Genomic DNA, 16,016 nt, shown 5'->3' with positions numbered 1-16,016 from the left:
CCATTGTTTTTTTTTTCTCTCTTTTTGTGAGTGTGTGTGTGTATATTTCTTTGTGTGATATTGTCTGTTTAGTTTTGCTTTTACCATCTGTTTTACAGTTCTATCTCTTCGTTGTTTTGGGTTTTTTTTTCCATGCCATGTGGCTGTCAGTGTCTTGGTGCTCCTGTTGGGAGTCGGACCTGAGCCTCTGAGGTGGGAGAGCTGAGTTCAGGACATTAGAACACCAGAGACCTCCCAGTCCCAAATAATATTAATCAATGAGAGCTCTCCCAGAGATCTCTGTCCCAACACTAAGACCCAGCTCCACCTAACGGCCAGAAAGCTCCAGTGCTGGATGCCCCATGCCAAACAACTAGCAAGAGAGAAACACAACTCCACCCATTAGCAGAGAGGCTGCCTAAAGTCATACTAAGTTCAGAGACACCAAAATCCTCCACCAGAAACAGCCCTGCTCACTAGAAGGACAAGATCCAGCCCCACCTAGAGAACACAGGCACCAGTCCCCCCCACCAGGAAGACTACACAAGCTATCGAACCAAACTTACTCACTGCGGGCAGACACCAAAAATAAGAGGAACTACAAAAACGCAGCCTGTGAAAAGGGGACACCAAACACAGTAAGTTAAACAAAAGGAGAAGACAGAGATATATGCAGCAGATGAAGGAGCAAGATAAAAACCCACCAGACCAAACAATGAAGAGGAGATAGACAGTCTACCAGAAAAACAATTCAGAGTAATGATAGTAAAGATTATCCAAAATCTTTGGAAAAGTATGGAGAAAATACAAGACACGTTTAATAAGGACCTAGAAGAACTAAAGAGCAAACAAACAATGATGAACAGCACATTAAATGAGATTAAAAATACTCTAGAAGAAATCAATAGCAGAATAACTGAGGCAGAAGAAGGGATAAGAGACCTTTAAGATAGAATAGTGGAAATAACTGCCGCAGAGCAGACTAAAGAATGAAAATAATTGAGAACAGTTTTAGAGACTTCTGGGACAATAGTAAATGCATGAACATTCAAATTACAGGGATCCCAGAAGAAGAAAAGAAAAAGAAAGTGTCTGAGAAAATATTTAAAGAGATTATATTTGAAAACTTCCCTAACAAGGGAAAGGAAATAGTCAGTAATTCCAGGAAGCACAGAGAGTCCCATACAGGATAAATCCAAGGAGAAACACACTGACACATATTAATCGAACTATGAAAAATTAAATACAAAGAAAAAATATTAAAAGCAGCAAGGAAGAAGCAACAAATAACATAAAGGGAATGCCCAAAAGGTTAACAGCTGCAAGCCAGAAAGGAGTGGCAGGACATATTTAAAGAGATGAAAGGGAAAAACTTACAACCAAGATCACTCTAACCAGCAGGATCTCATTCAGTTTTGATGGAGAAATTAAGATGTTTACAGACAAGCAAAAGTTAAGAAGATTCAGCACCACCAAACCAACTTTACAACAAGTGCTAAAGGAACTTCTCTAGGCAGGAAACATAAGAGAAGGAAAAGACCTACAAAAACAAACTCAAAACAATTAATAAAATGGTAATAGGAACATACATATCCATAATTACCTTAAATGAAAATGGATTAAATGCTCCAACCAAAAGACACATACTGGCTGAATGGATACAAAAACAAGACCCATATATATGCTGTCTACAAGTGACCCACTTCAGACCTAGGGGCACATACAGACTGAAAGTGAGGGGATGGACAATGATATTCCATGAAAATGGAAATCAAAAGAAAGCTGGAGTAGCAATATGCATATGAGGCAAAATAGACTTTAAAATAAAGAATTTTACAAGAGACAAAGAAGGAAACTACATAATGATCAAGGGATCAATCCAAGAAGAAGATATAAGAGTTGTAAATATTTATGCACCAACATAGGAGCACCTCAAACATAAGGCAAATCCTAACAGCCATAAAAGGGGAAATCGACAGTAACACAAACATAGTAGGAGATTTTAACACCCCACTCTCACCAATGGACAGATCATCCAAAATGAAAATAAATAAGAAAACACAAGCTTTAAATGACATATTCGACCAGATGGACTTAACTGATATTTATAGGACATTCCATCCAAAAACAACAGAATACACTTTCTTCTCAAGTGCTCATGGAACATTCTCCAGGATAGATCATATCTTGGGTCACAAATCAAGCCTAAGTAAATTTTAGAAAATAGAAATCATATCTTGAATCTTTTCTGACCACAATGCTATGAGACTCGATATCAATTACAGGAAAAAAACCTGTAAAAATACAAACACATGGAGGCTAAAAAATACACTGTTAAATAACCAAGAGATCACTGAAGAAATCAAAGTTGAAATCAAAAACACACGTAGAGGGGCTTCCCTGGTGGTGCAGTGGTTGAGAATCTGCCTGCTAATGCAGGGGACATGGGTTCAAGCCCTGGTCTGGGAAGATCCCACATGCTGCCAGGCAACTAGGCCTGTGAACCACAACTACTGAGCCTGCGCATCTGGAGCCTGTGCTCCACAACAAGAGAGGCCATGATAGTGAGAGGCCCGCGCACCACGATGAAGAGTGGCCCCCGCTTGCTGCAACTAGAGGAAGCCCTCGCACAGAAACGAAGACCCAACACAGCCAAATAAATAAATAAATAAATAATAATTAAAGGTGCTAATAATTAAAAAAAAAAAAAAAACACTAGAAGCAAATGACAATGAAAACACGACGAACCAAAATCTATGGGATGCAGCAAAAGCAGTTCTAAGACAGAGGTTTATAGCAATACAATCCTACCTCAATAAACAAGAAAAATCTCAAATAAACAACCTAACCTTACACCTAAAGCAATTAGATAAAGAAGAACAAAACAACTCCAAAGTTAGCAGAAGGATAGAAATCATAAAGAACAGAACAGAAATAAATGAAAAAAAAATGAAGGAAACAATAGCGAAGATCAATAAAACTAAAAGCTGATTCTTTGAAAAGATAAACAAAATTGATAAACCATTAGCCAGACTCATCAGGAAAAAAAAAGGGAAAAAACTCAAATCAACAGTATTAGAAATGAAAAAAGAGAATTAACAATTGACATTGCAGAATACAAAGGATCATGAGAGACTACTACAAGCAAATATATGCCAATAAAATGGACAACCTGGAAGAAATGGATAGATTCTTAGAAAAGTACAGCCTTCCAAGACTGAACCAGGAAGAAATAGAAAATATGAACAGACCAATCACAAGCACTGAAATTGAAACTGTGATTAAAAATCTTCCAACGAACAAAAGCCCAGGACCAGATGGCTTCACAGGTGAATCGTATCAAACATTTAGAGAAGATCTAACACCTATCCTTCTCAAACTCTTCCAAACTAGAGCAGAGGGAGGAATACTCCCAAACTCATTCTACAAGGCCACCATCACCCTGATACCAAAAGCACACAAAGATGTCACACAAAAAAGAAAACTACAGGCCAATATCACTGATGAGCATAGATGCAAAAATCCCCAACAAAATACTAGCAAACAGAATCCAACAGCCCATTAAAAGGATCATACACCTTGATCAGGTGAGGTTTATCCCAGGAATGCAAGGTTTCTTCAATATATGCAAATCAATCAATGTGATATACCATATTAACAAATTGAAGGATAAAAACCATATGATATTCTCAATAGATGCTGAAAAAGCTATTGACAAAATTCAACACCTGTTTATGATAAAAACTCTCCAGAAACTAGTCATAGAGGGAACCTACATCAACATAATAAAGGCCATATGTGACAAACCCACAACCTACCTCATTCTCAATGGTGAAAAACTGAAACCATCCCCTCTAAAATCAGGAAAAAGACAAGGTTGCCCACTCTCACCAATATTATTCAACACAGTTTTGGAAGTTTCAACCACAGCCATCAGAGAAGAAAAAGAAATAAAAAGGAATCCAAATCGGAAAAGAAGAAGTAAAGCTGTCACTCCTTGCAGATGACATGATACTATACATACAGAATCCTAACGATGCTACCAGAAAACTACTAGAACTATTCAATGAATTTGGTAAAGTAGCAGGATACAAAATTAATGCACAGCAACCTCTTGCATTCCCATACACTAATGACAAAAAGTCTGAAAGAGAAATTAAGGAAACACTCCCGTTTACCAATGCAACAAAAAGAATAAAATACCTAGGAATAAACCTACCTAAGGAGACAAAATACCTGTGCTCCAAAAACTATAAGATGCTGATGAAAGAAATCAAAGACGATACAAACAGATGGAGAGATATACCATGTTCTGGGATTGGAAGAACCAACATTGTGAAAATGACTGCACTATCCAAAACAATCCACAGATTCAATGAAATCCCTATCAAATACCAATGACATTTTTCACAGAACTAGAACAAATTTTTTACAATTTGTATGGAAACACAAAAGACCCTGAATGGCCAAAGAAATCTTGAGAAAGAGAAACGGAGCTGGAGGAATCAGGTTCCCATACTTCAGACAATACTACAAAGCTACAGTAGTCAAGATAGTATGGTACTGGCACAAAAACAGACATATAGGTAAATGGAACAGGATAGAAAGCCCAGAGATAAACCCACACACATATGGTCACCTTTTCTTTATAAAGGAGGCAAGAATATACAACGGAAAAAAGACAGCCTCTTCAATAAGTGGTGCTGGGAAAACTGGACAGCTACATATAAAAGAATGAAATTAGAACTCTTCCTAACACCATACAAAAAAAATAAACTCAAAATGGACTAAAGACCTAAATGTAAGGCCAGACACCATAAAACTCTTAGAGGAAAACATGGTCAGAACACTCTATGACATAAATCACAGCAAGATCCTTTTTGATCCACCTTCTTGAGTAATGGAAATAAAAACAAAGATAAACAAATGGGACCTAATGAAACCTAAAAGCCTTTGCACAGCAAAGGAAACCATAAAAAAGATGAAAAGACAACCCTCAGAATGGGAGAAAATATTTGCTAATGAAGCAACTGACAAAGGATTAATCTCCCGAATATACAAGCAACTCATGCAGCTCAGTATCAAAAAGCAAACAACCCAATCCAAAAATGGTCACAAGACCTAAATAGACATTTCTCCAAAGAAATATACAGATTGCCAACAAACACATGAAAGGATGCTCAACATCACTAATCATTAGAGAAATGCAAATCAAAACCACAATGAGGTATCACCTCATACCAGTCAGAATGGCCATCATGAGGGTGGGAGGGAGACGTAAGAGGGAGGAGATATGGGGATATATGTGGACGTATAGCTGATTTACTTTGTTATACTACAGAAACTAACACACCATTGTAAAGCAATTATACTCCAATAAAGATGTTAAAAAAAATCTACAAACAATAAATGCTGGAGAGGGTGTTGAGAAAAGGGAAACTTCTTGCACTATTGGTGGGAACGTAAATTGATTCCGTCACTATGGAGAACAGTATGAAGGTTCCTTAAAAAACTAAAAATAGAACTACCATATGTCTCAGCAATCCTACTACTAGGCATATACCCTGAGAAAACCTTAATTCAGAAAGAGACATGTACCACAATGTTCATTCGAGTTCTATTTACAATATCCAGGACATGGAAACAACCTAAGTGTCCATTGACAGATGAATGGATAAAGAAGATGTGGTACATATATGCAATGGAATATTACTCTGCCATAAAAGGAAACAAAACTGAGTTATCTGTATTGAGGTGGGTGGACATAGAGTCTGTCATACAGAGTGAAGTGAGTCAGAAAGAGAAAAACAGATACTGTATGATAACACATATATATGGAATCTAAAAAGAAAAATGGTTCTGATGAATCTAGGGGCAGGACAGGAATAAAGATGTAGAGATTGAGGGTGGACTTGAGGACACGGAGGGGGAGAGGGTAAGCTGGGACAAAGTGAGAGAGTAGCATTGACATATATACACTACCAAATGTAAAATAGATAGCTAGTAGGAAGCAGCTGTATAGCACAGGGAGATCAGCTCCATGCTTTGTGAACCCCTAGAGGGGTGGGATAGGGAGGGTGGGAGGGAGGTGCAAGTGGGAGCGGATATGGTGTTATATGTATACATATAGCTGATCCACTTTGTTATACAGCAGAAACCAAACATTGTAAAGCAATTTTACTCCAATAAAGACATTAAAAAAAAAAAAGTAGGGTGGTGCAGGACTGGATTTGATTCCTGTCTTTATTAAGAGAACAAAATTTTCTTGGAATACACGGATAGATTACAAAACTCTGTTAAATGAAAAAAAGAATCTATGGAGTTTATAACACTATATCATTTGTATGAATTACAAACATTCACACTCAAAATAATAGTATATATTAATTATATGTCAAACCCACTGCAGTTTTTGCCTAAGTGGTTGGGGATAGAAAATTTAATTAAAAAAAAAAAAAAAGAAGGAAACCTCACAAGAGTCCCTTGAAAGAGCTGAAAAAATGATGTGCCACGAACCAAGTAGTACAGTTAACCCTGTGCATCTGAGGTCCAGAAAGAAAACCTGCAAGCCCTAAGTCTGATTCAATTTTGTAAAAACTCTATATCCAGATGTACATATATGCCTGAAAGTTCAATAGCATTTGCAGTGAAATATTAACAGTGGTTATTTCTGGGTGCTGGAATGAGACATGACTTTTATTTTCTTCTTTTTCTTATCTATATATTGTAGACTTTCTAGACAATGGACATACATTCTCTTGTATGAAGGAATGCAACTTTACTTAAAAGTCCTAAAGATATGTGCCATGTTTTTCTAGCTTAGTAACCTGTACACATGCCCACTGTGTGAAGCTTTGAAGGCTGTGTCCCTGAAAGATGACCTGAAGTTCTTGTTTCTGGTTGTGCTTCACATGAAAATGGAGAGGGGTAAAACTTTAAAGAGCTGAGCATTTGGCAGTCGTATTTACCAAGAGAAAGAATTCCGCATGGAGAGAGAGAGAGAACAGCATATTGGACAGTGATTTTCTTTCATTGGCTCTCCCTGAGAAACTCAATAGTATACAGTTAAAAACATTGTCTCTAAGAGCTACCATTTTTTCCCCGTTTGAAATCCATTGGCAGGGAACACATAAAATATCTGCCTTCCTCCCATTCAGGTATCAAATGAAGCTATTGAATTTTGTTTTTAATCACTGGGATTTGGGATTTGAGAACATTTTCAGTCCTTTCCATGGGGTGGCTCTGTCTGTACATTTTGCAGGAGAAAAATCCATTCACACTTATATATAAGGTGAATGTATTATTAATAATGATTATTGATAGTTGGCATTAGACTTCCTCTGAGGGAGGGAACAATCCTTGTTTCATAAAAATTTTTGATGAGCTCTACCGGGTAGGAGACTAGTAGTTAAAACCACAAAAGTTGGTGATAAGATGCCCTGACGGACATAGTGAGAGAAATTCTGCTTTGTTCCCCAAAGAAAAGTGTAGCAAAAACTCAGGAGAAAAGAAAATATATAGAAAGGAGCCAAGAGGAAGTATAAAGTTCTGAAGAAATAACCAGATAATAGCCTGTCACAAGGTTTTATAAACGGGGATGTCCAATGATAGGTCAGAAGTTGTTTGAGGTCTACGAACACCTGCTCTTCCCTGCTTCACATTTTTGGTAAGGTTTATTTCTAGAAACAGGAGATGAAGCTGAGTTTTATATCAGGGAGACCGCATGTGAGGAAGCAAGAGGCCAAAGTTCAAAGCACCCCAAGGACACATGAAACCCCTTAGACTCCACAGCATTTCTGAATTTCACACCCACCCTATCTGGATCTTCAGAGTGACCACAGATGGCAGGCTGTTTATCTTCTGCTTCACCAGGAAAACAAACCCAGGGCATCCCAAAGAAGGAAGGCAATTTCCTTTACGGGGAACTGCACAGGTTACCAAAGACTTCCAAGGTCTCTCAAGTTTCTGCTCTTAGACACTGTGAGGCCAGTGTAGCTTTCAGAAGAGCTTCTCCAGTAACAGTGAGCTGCTTTAATTGCCTGGATCCCCTGTAGATTGTTATTACAGAACCTAAAATACTAGGCATAGCAATAATGCACTCTGGATGCTAAGGGAGAAGGGGAAAATCATATCTGCTGTCCCAACCGTGTTATATAGCTCATCTTATTTAACGCTTATTATGATCCTGGGAGGTGAGTAGTATTATCCCTCACTTTACACAGGAGGGAGCTGAGCTCAGAGAGGTTAAATCACTTGCCCTGCATTTCACAGAGCTAAGAAGAGATGGGGCCAGATTTGACCCTGACCTGTTCTCAAAGTCTAGTCTCTTTCTACTCTGTTATCCTCTTTCTTCTGAAGGAATAATCAAAAGATATATAGCAGCTGCCTTCTGAGAATACTTAATAAAAAAGGACTGACTGACAAACCATTCTCTTTTGATGTTTCCATCATTTCTAGTGATATGTTCGTGAACTTATCACAGAATCTTCAACTTGTAAGGGAAGCCCCAGAGAGCCTCTAAACAGGGAGATCCTTTTGGGAATGGGATGGGTGTGAGTGGGGTTTAAGCTGAACTTTGATTGAGAAAATAATAATCCAGGATAAGGGAAGTGGGAATCCACTTTAGGCAGAAGAATTCATACGAGGGAAGGGTGAGAAGTAGCTCGATGAGGCAGCCAGCATGGAGGTGGAATCTGCAGAGCTAAAATAGGGAGCATGCACAAAGGTGGGCATGGTTATACATGTGTTTTAAGTTCCAGGCAGGCTCATTTCCCTTCAGCTAAGCATGTGGGTATTCATCATCTAGTCTGCTTGTATCAAGCACTCTGCTACATGCTAGGAACCCAAAGATGAGTATGGGAAGGGGTGCATGACCATAAGGAACTTGGTCTAATTGGAAAGTAGAGTGGATATTGTTGGTGACCTCCAAAGTATCCTTTATCCTTCTCCCTTCCTACAAGGACCTGAACTTTCCAGTCTTGGAGTCTCAGCCAGTTATCACATTCCCATCTCCTTCGTACTCATGATTGGTTTAGGGATGACACCAGTCTTTCACTGATTCAATCCAAGAAAGCTCAGAGCTTTTGTCTTCATGAGGGGAAGAGAAGTTCTTTCTTCCAATCTGTATATCAGTGGTGAAACTTGTACTAGGAGTTGTGGCAATCATTCTGATACCATGAGGGATTAGTCTGAAGGAAAAACCAGGAAGATGCGGTCAAGAGAAACAGAAAAGTGAAGTCCAATGATCCTATTAACCTCTGGATCAAACTATACCTGAAGACTGTGTATGTCTTTTCATTTATGTGAACCAATATAATCCAGTCTGAGTTGGATTTTCTGTAACATGTAGTAAAAACATAATCATTTAAGGAGATATAAAAATAGATCATTCCAACATCAAATGGTGAGTGCTGTAATAAAAATATAAACAGAGTGATGTGGGATTTTAGTGGAGAGGCACTGACCCCAACTCTGGGATACAGGGAAGGATTTCTAAGGAAATGATAATTTAACTGAACTTTGAAGGATGAACTAGAGTTAGGTGGGGAAGGAGTTTCAGGTAGAGGGGACAGCATGAGAACAGGCACAAAGACACAAACTATATGATTTTGGGGGGGGAACTTCAAAGAGTTTGGTATTACTAGATGATGAAGTGCAAAGCTTGGCTGGCTGACAGTGTGACTGGGGAGAACTTTGGGTTTCACTCAGTAGGTGAAAAGGAGACAAGAGAGTTGATAATCTATATAACTCTACCTAGAATAATTGCAGTGGTGAAACTCTAGATACAGAAAGAAGCAACAATGGAAAATATTTCCTGGATCATAATAGACTAGTAAGACAGGTGATCCAGATAATTTTAGACTATCAACAGGGCAAAGGTCTACAGTACCTAGTATCCTGGAGGTGCTTGACCCCACTTAACTTCTGAGAGCAGAGGTTCTGGGACTATTTAGGTTTGTATCACTGTTGTCATTGGGGGCCTTGGCCAGGCACCCCAAGATTTCCCAGGCTTGGGACCTCCTGGACCTCTACATACCCAATGCCTCTTCTTCCCAGGCCTAATTTAACCTACCCACCCAGAGCCACCAATGCAACCACGGGTCTCCAGCTCAGCCTTCCCGATGTCTTCCATAACCCAAATATACCCACCCTGACCAGGACTCTGCTCACAGGCGTTCCCTCCCTCACACCTCCCCAGCAGAAAAAAGAAGAGAACTTTTCATGGTGGTGAGTCGAGGTCTCCCCCAGTGTGCTTGCACATGAGCTAGGCCAGGAAAAAAGAGCTCTGCCCTGAGGTTGGCCTTTAGTTGGAGGCTCCAATACTGGCAGCAAAGACCTCCAGGGACATTTTCTGCTTCCCTCACTACCAGGCCCTGGCTGGAGGACCTGTTGTCCCCTAGGGAGTATTTGTGTGTGTGTGTGTGTGTGTTTGTGTGTGTGTATGCATACGTGTGATGTCTTTGTTTTTCTCCTTTCCACCTGGCCTCCCTGTTTCTCAAAAGCAATGTCCAAGACTGGGGCCAAGGGTCCTGAGGTCCCATGGGTCTTATTTTCTTGGGACTAGAGTGCGGGAGGAAACTGTATGATGAAGTCTGGGTGTCAAGGGACTTTCATCCCATAGTTTGGACCCCCAATGATCTTTGTAAAGATGTTAGTTGCATAAAAGAATCAAAATACTTTTTCTTCCTGTGAATGTCGGTTTTCACAAATCTGTGCTGCTTGTAGTACACACTCTAAAGACAGTCGTAAAGATGCTTCTAAGAGTACTAGTTGTACAAATGAATGGGAATACTGTTATTTCTGTGAAACACTGTGTTCCTCAGTTTCTGCTGCATGTTATACACTCTAAAAGTGATGGTTGGGACTTCCCTGGTGGCACAGTGGTTAAGAACCCGCCTGCCAATGCAAGGGACACAGGTTTGAGCCCTGGTCTGGGAAGATCCCACATGCCACAGAACAACTAAGTCTGTGTGCCACAACTACTGAGCCTGTGCTCTAGAACCCATGAGTCACAACTACTGAGCCTGTGTGCCACAACTACTGAAGCCCACGTGCCTAGAGCCCATGCTCCACAACAAGAGAAGCCACCACAATGAGAAGCCTGTGCACTGCAATGAAGAGTAGCCCCCACTTGCTGCAGCTAGAGAAAGCCCATGCGCAGCAACAAAGATCCAATGCAGCCATAAATAAATAAATAAATAAATAAATAAATAAAAATAAAAATAAAAAGTCATGGTTGACTTCATGAATCAGCACAGTCTTATTCCTATGAAACACTGTGCTGCATATTACATGCTCTGTAGAGGCAGATCTATGAAAGATGTTTCTATGAGTTGTAGTCATCTGAAAGAATGAGGATAGTGTTCTTTCAGTGAAATACTGGGTTCATATTATACTGTGCTGTACATTTTACACTCTCTAAAGACACCTGATTAAAAGTTGTTTCCAAAGATCTCATTGTGTGAATGAATCAGGGTAGTGTTTTGTTACTGAAAGACTCTACTGTGCTGCAAGTTATACAATTTGTAAGGAGACATGTGTAAAAGATGTATCAGGAAAGTGAAGTGTTATTTAAGTGAAACACTGCATTTACCTCTATATGGTTTATGTTATGTACTCTCTAAAGTCACATTGCAGGAATAAATGAGGACACTGTTATTTCAGTAATACACTGTGTCCACCACTCTATGCTGCATGTTATACACTTTCTAAGGAAATGTGTAAAAAAAGTATTAAGAATGTTAGTTGCATGAATGAATCAGCACTGTGTTATCGTGTGAAACAGTGTGTTTCCCATTCTGTACTGCATGTTATACACTCTTCCATGTTCCAGCCCAAGCCTGAGCCTGAATTACAATCCAACAGCAGATACCAACATGAATACAAACATGAACATGTACAAAAACCAGACCCAACCCCAACACTATATCCTGCCCCTGCCCCCAATCCTTACCCTAAACTTAATATTTTCCCCAAACCATAACCCTAAATCTAACTTTAGCCTCACCTGACCCCAACCCTGAACCTCACTCTAACTTTAAATTTTCATCTTAACCCTAACCCTCAAATTTTGACCTTGATTTTAACTGTGATATTGTCCTCGAAATTGAGCTTTAACTGACTCATCATGGTACTTTTCAGACACATACTCTGTTTCAATTATCTGACCTTTTCTATCACTGACTTACAATTTGACCATGACCTTAACCTCATATATCTGTGGGATTGTTTTGGACCATGAACTTTACCTTGATCTTGAACTTGAATTTGACTTTTAACTTGACCCTGTGAATCTAAATACTGTCATTGACCCTTTCTTAATGGGAAAGTGTCCTGCCTGAACTTGATACTTTGACCTTGACCTTAACCTTAAAGGTGACCTTGACCTTTTCAGATGCATATCACGTGTGGTACTTTCTCTCTTACCTTGTTCCTTACCGACTGATAATTTGATCTTGATTTTTACTTTTAAGCTTGACACTGACCATTTTTTAATCTCTGTTCTGTCCTTTTGCTTTTCTATTACCAACTGGTTATTTGAACCTTGCCGTGTTCTTGACATCTCCTTACTTTCTCTATATTCTTTGTCCTTGAACTTGACCTTGACACTGATTCACAATATATTCCAACCTTGACTATCATCCTATCAATTTCTATCACTGAAATCCACTTTGAACTTGACCTGAGCTTTACTATGACTTTAATTTACCTAAAGTTGACCATCACCTCACCTTGAACTTGAACTTGAATCTGTTATCCTATATCCTGTCCTTATCTATCTTCATAACATTTTCTATCATTGATGGATAATTTGGCCTTGATGTTGACTATGGCTGGATTTTGTACATGATCTATATCTTGAACTTGATCCTGAACAAATCTTGTCATTGTTTATCTCTAACCAAAAATTTGAACTTAACCATGATTTTTACCTTTGCCTTGAACTTCATTTTCCTTTTGGCCCTTCATTAATATATTTTCTATTCTTAAACTTTTATTCTGTAATCCTGATCACCTTCTCCATTGACCGATAATATAACTTGACCTTGAATTTGAACTTGACCTTGAAGTTGATCTTACATTTTGTGTGACCAGCCCCAGATCTTGACCCTTTTTAGAACTATAATAATATCATCCTGAACATTTATTTCATTGATTGGGTATTTGACCTTGTATAATATAATCTTGAACTTGAAAAAGACCCTTGTTTCCTGCTATGGTCCAAATGTTGGTATCCTCCCTCCCAATCTCATATGTTGAAATCTTAATACCCAAAGTTATGGTATTAGAATGTGGGACCTTCGGGAGGTGATTAGTTCATGAGGGCAGAGCCCTTATGAGTGAGATTAATACCCTTATAAAAGAGGCCCAAGAGAGCTCCCTTACCCCTTCCAGCATGTGAGGATACAACAAGAAGTCTGCAATCTGGAAGAGGGTTCTCACCAGAACCCAATCATGGTGCCCTGATCTTGGACTTCCAGTCTCTAGAATTGTGAGAAATAAATTTATGTTGTTTGTGATATTCTATTATATCAGCCTGAATGGACAAAGGCATAACCCATAACATGTTCCTCCCTATCTTCCTGACATTCTTCTCACTGCTTGATAATTTGATTTCTCTTCATCTTTACCTTCACCTTTCCTTGACCTTGACCCTTTCAGACAAATATCCTATACCAGACTATCTCCTGATATCTCTAACACTGACTACTTGACCCAGGCTTTGATTTTGACCTTGAGCTCACCTTGACCTTGACCACTTGCAGACCTATATCCTGTCCCTATTATCATGGCCTTCTCTATCACTGAATGATCATTTTAATTTGACCTTAACTTTGATTTTTATATTGAGTCTGATTCAATCCTGTCCTTCCTTATTCTCAACGTTCTTTTCTACCCCGACTGAAAACTTGAACTTCAATTTGAACTTGAATGTGAATTTGACCTGGCATTGTTCTTGCCCCTTATCATTTCAGTTTTCTAGTCTATCCCTGACTATCATCCTGGCATTGTCTATGAATAATAATTTTACTTTGGCCTCAATCTTAATAATGACCTTGACCTTTAACTTTACCTTGACCCTTATTTTATACAAATCCTGTCCTTATCTATTGTCCTGATCCTTTCTACTACTGCCTGTTACTATTGAAGCAGGAGACAGATGGACCCCAGGCTGAAGAGTAGGAGTTTGTTCCCCCTGGACAGATAGTCCAAGATGAAGATAATAATAGCAGGATAATAGGAGAGGCTGAGCCCTGCCCAGATAAAAGATAGAGACCACATATTTCTCATTCTTGTGGTCAAGGAGACCTTCCCAACTACACATGCACAGAAAGGCTCCTTGAAGGTCAAAAGGGAGGGACCGCCACCCCATAGTAGGTGATGTCAGCCTACCCATAGGCCTCTTCACTGGAATACATCTTGACTAAGAGATGCGTACACACACAGGAGAGCATCCTGAGATATAGCAACTATGGACTCGGAACCAGGCAAAGCAAAATGATTAGCCAAAGGAAACCTGGAAGAAATGCCCCATATAAGTGATTCAAGCTATCACAAGGGCGTGACTCTCTCTGAGTCTGCCCATCTGTCTATCCACACATATTATTTTTCCTCCTAATAAACACTTTACTTGTTTGACTATTTTCTGTCTTTGTGGGAATTCTTTTCTGCAAAGCTGAAGGCCAGGGCCTGGTGACTGGCCACTGGTTCCTAGTCGTCTAGTGGTTAAGATTCAGTGCTCTCACTGCACGGCCCTAACCTCAGTTTCTGGCCGGGAACTGAAATCCTGTTCAAGCCTCTGCAGGCCAAGGCCACCGGAGATCACTATGACCTTAATTTTGGCTTTTATGACACTGAACTTGACCATAGCCTAAATTTGACCTTCACTTTTTTCAGAACCATGGTCTCTGCAGAAACGTTATCCTCACCATATCTAATAGTGACAGAGAATTTGACCTTAATCTTGTTGTTGACTTTGAACTTGACATAATCTTGGACATATATACACTACCAAATGTAAAACCGATAGCTAGTGGGAAGCAACCGCATAGCACAGGGAGATCAGCTCGGTGCTTTGTGACCACCTAGAGGTGTGGGATAGGGAGGGTGGGAGATAGGGAGATGCAAGAGGGAAGAGATATGGGGATATATGTATATGTATAGCTGATTCACTTTGTAATAAAGCAGAAACTAACACACCATTGTAAAGCAATTATACTCCAATAAAGATGTTAAAAAAAAAATCCTTGTCTAACATAACCTGTCTCTAACGATCTTCTTTCTGACTGATAATTTGACCTTGGCCTGACATTGTGACACGATTGTGAACTCAACCTTGACTCTTTTTACCTATGTCCCGTCTCTTACAATTTTCTTGATCTTCTCTTTTACTGACTGATAATTTGTCCTTGACTTAAATGTTGACCTTGTCCTTTCCCTTGAACTTGATCTGGACCTGACCTTGACCTTGACTCTTCTCAGACCCATACCCTGTATCCTGACAATTTTTACTATGGAGTGATTATGGGACCTTGACCTGGACTTTTATACTGACTCTGTACCAGATCAAGTCCTGGCATTGACCATAATCAAATGTTTATTTCTATCACTGACTAATAAGTTGACCCTGACCTTGATCTTTTGCACATCATATACTGTCCTTGATTAATATCCTCACAATTTCTATCACTGCCTGAAATTTTGTCTTCAATCTTGAGTTTGGCCTTGAACATCACCTTGAACTTGACCTTGGATTAACCTTGACCTTGATGATTTTCAAACTCTTATCCCTTGTTGGGTAAAGAACCCATACCACCATCTCTGCCACTCTTAGGTGTCATAGATCAGAAGTAGCACTAAGTTCTGGACACTTGGACAGATGAGACCCAATACATGTACAATTCAAGCAGGAGCAGTCTTGGGTGGTGGACTATCTCAAGCCCATCATTCAGCATAACCAAAGATCAACGTGTCAACACCATTCTGGTGGCCCAATCTGGTCTGCCAGATCAGAAATTTCACATACACACACACAT

At 39.4% G+C, this 16,016-nt stretch overlaps 2 long non-coding RNA genes across 2 annotated transcripts in view; one reads left to right on the top strand and one right to left on the bottom strand.

The window, feature by feature from the left end:
* LOC309615024 overlaps window positions 1-14,248 on the top strand; it is a 28,024-nt gene extending 13,776 nt beyond the window's left edge. Inside the window, exon 2 of the long non-coding RNA XR_014236504.1 lies at window positions 825-14,248. This is a non-coding gene — a long non-coding RNA (uncharacterized lncRNA). The remainder of the gene's footprint in view (window positions 1-824) is intronic.
* The window catches only part of LOC309615025, a 511,470-nt gene that overhangs the window by 30,214 nt on the left and 465,240 nt on the right, over window positions 1-16,016 (bottom strand). The gene's annotated exons all lie outside the window — the stretch shown is intronic.

This window comes from Balaenoptera borealis (assembly GCF_965194805.1).
Source record: "Balaenoptera borealis genome assembly, chromosome: 17".
NCBI classification, from domain to species: Eukaryota; Metazoa; Chordata; class Mammalia; order Artiodactyla; family Balaenopteridae; genus Balaenoptera; species Balaenoptera borealis.
Note: the sequence above shows the minus strand (reverse complement) of the source record. Positions and strands in the feature narration are given on the sequence as shown.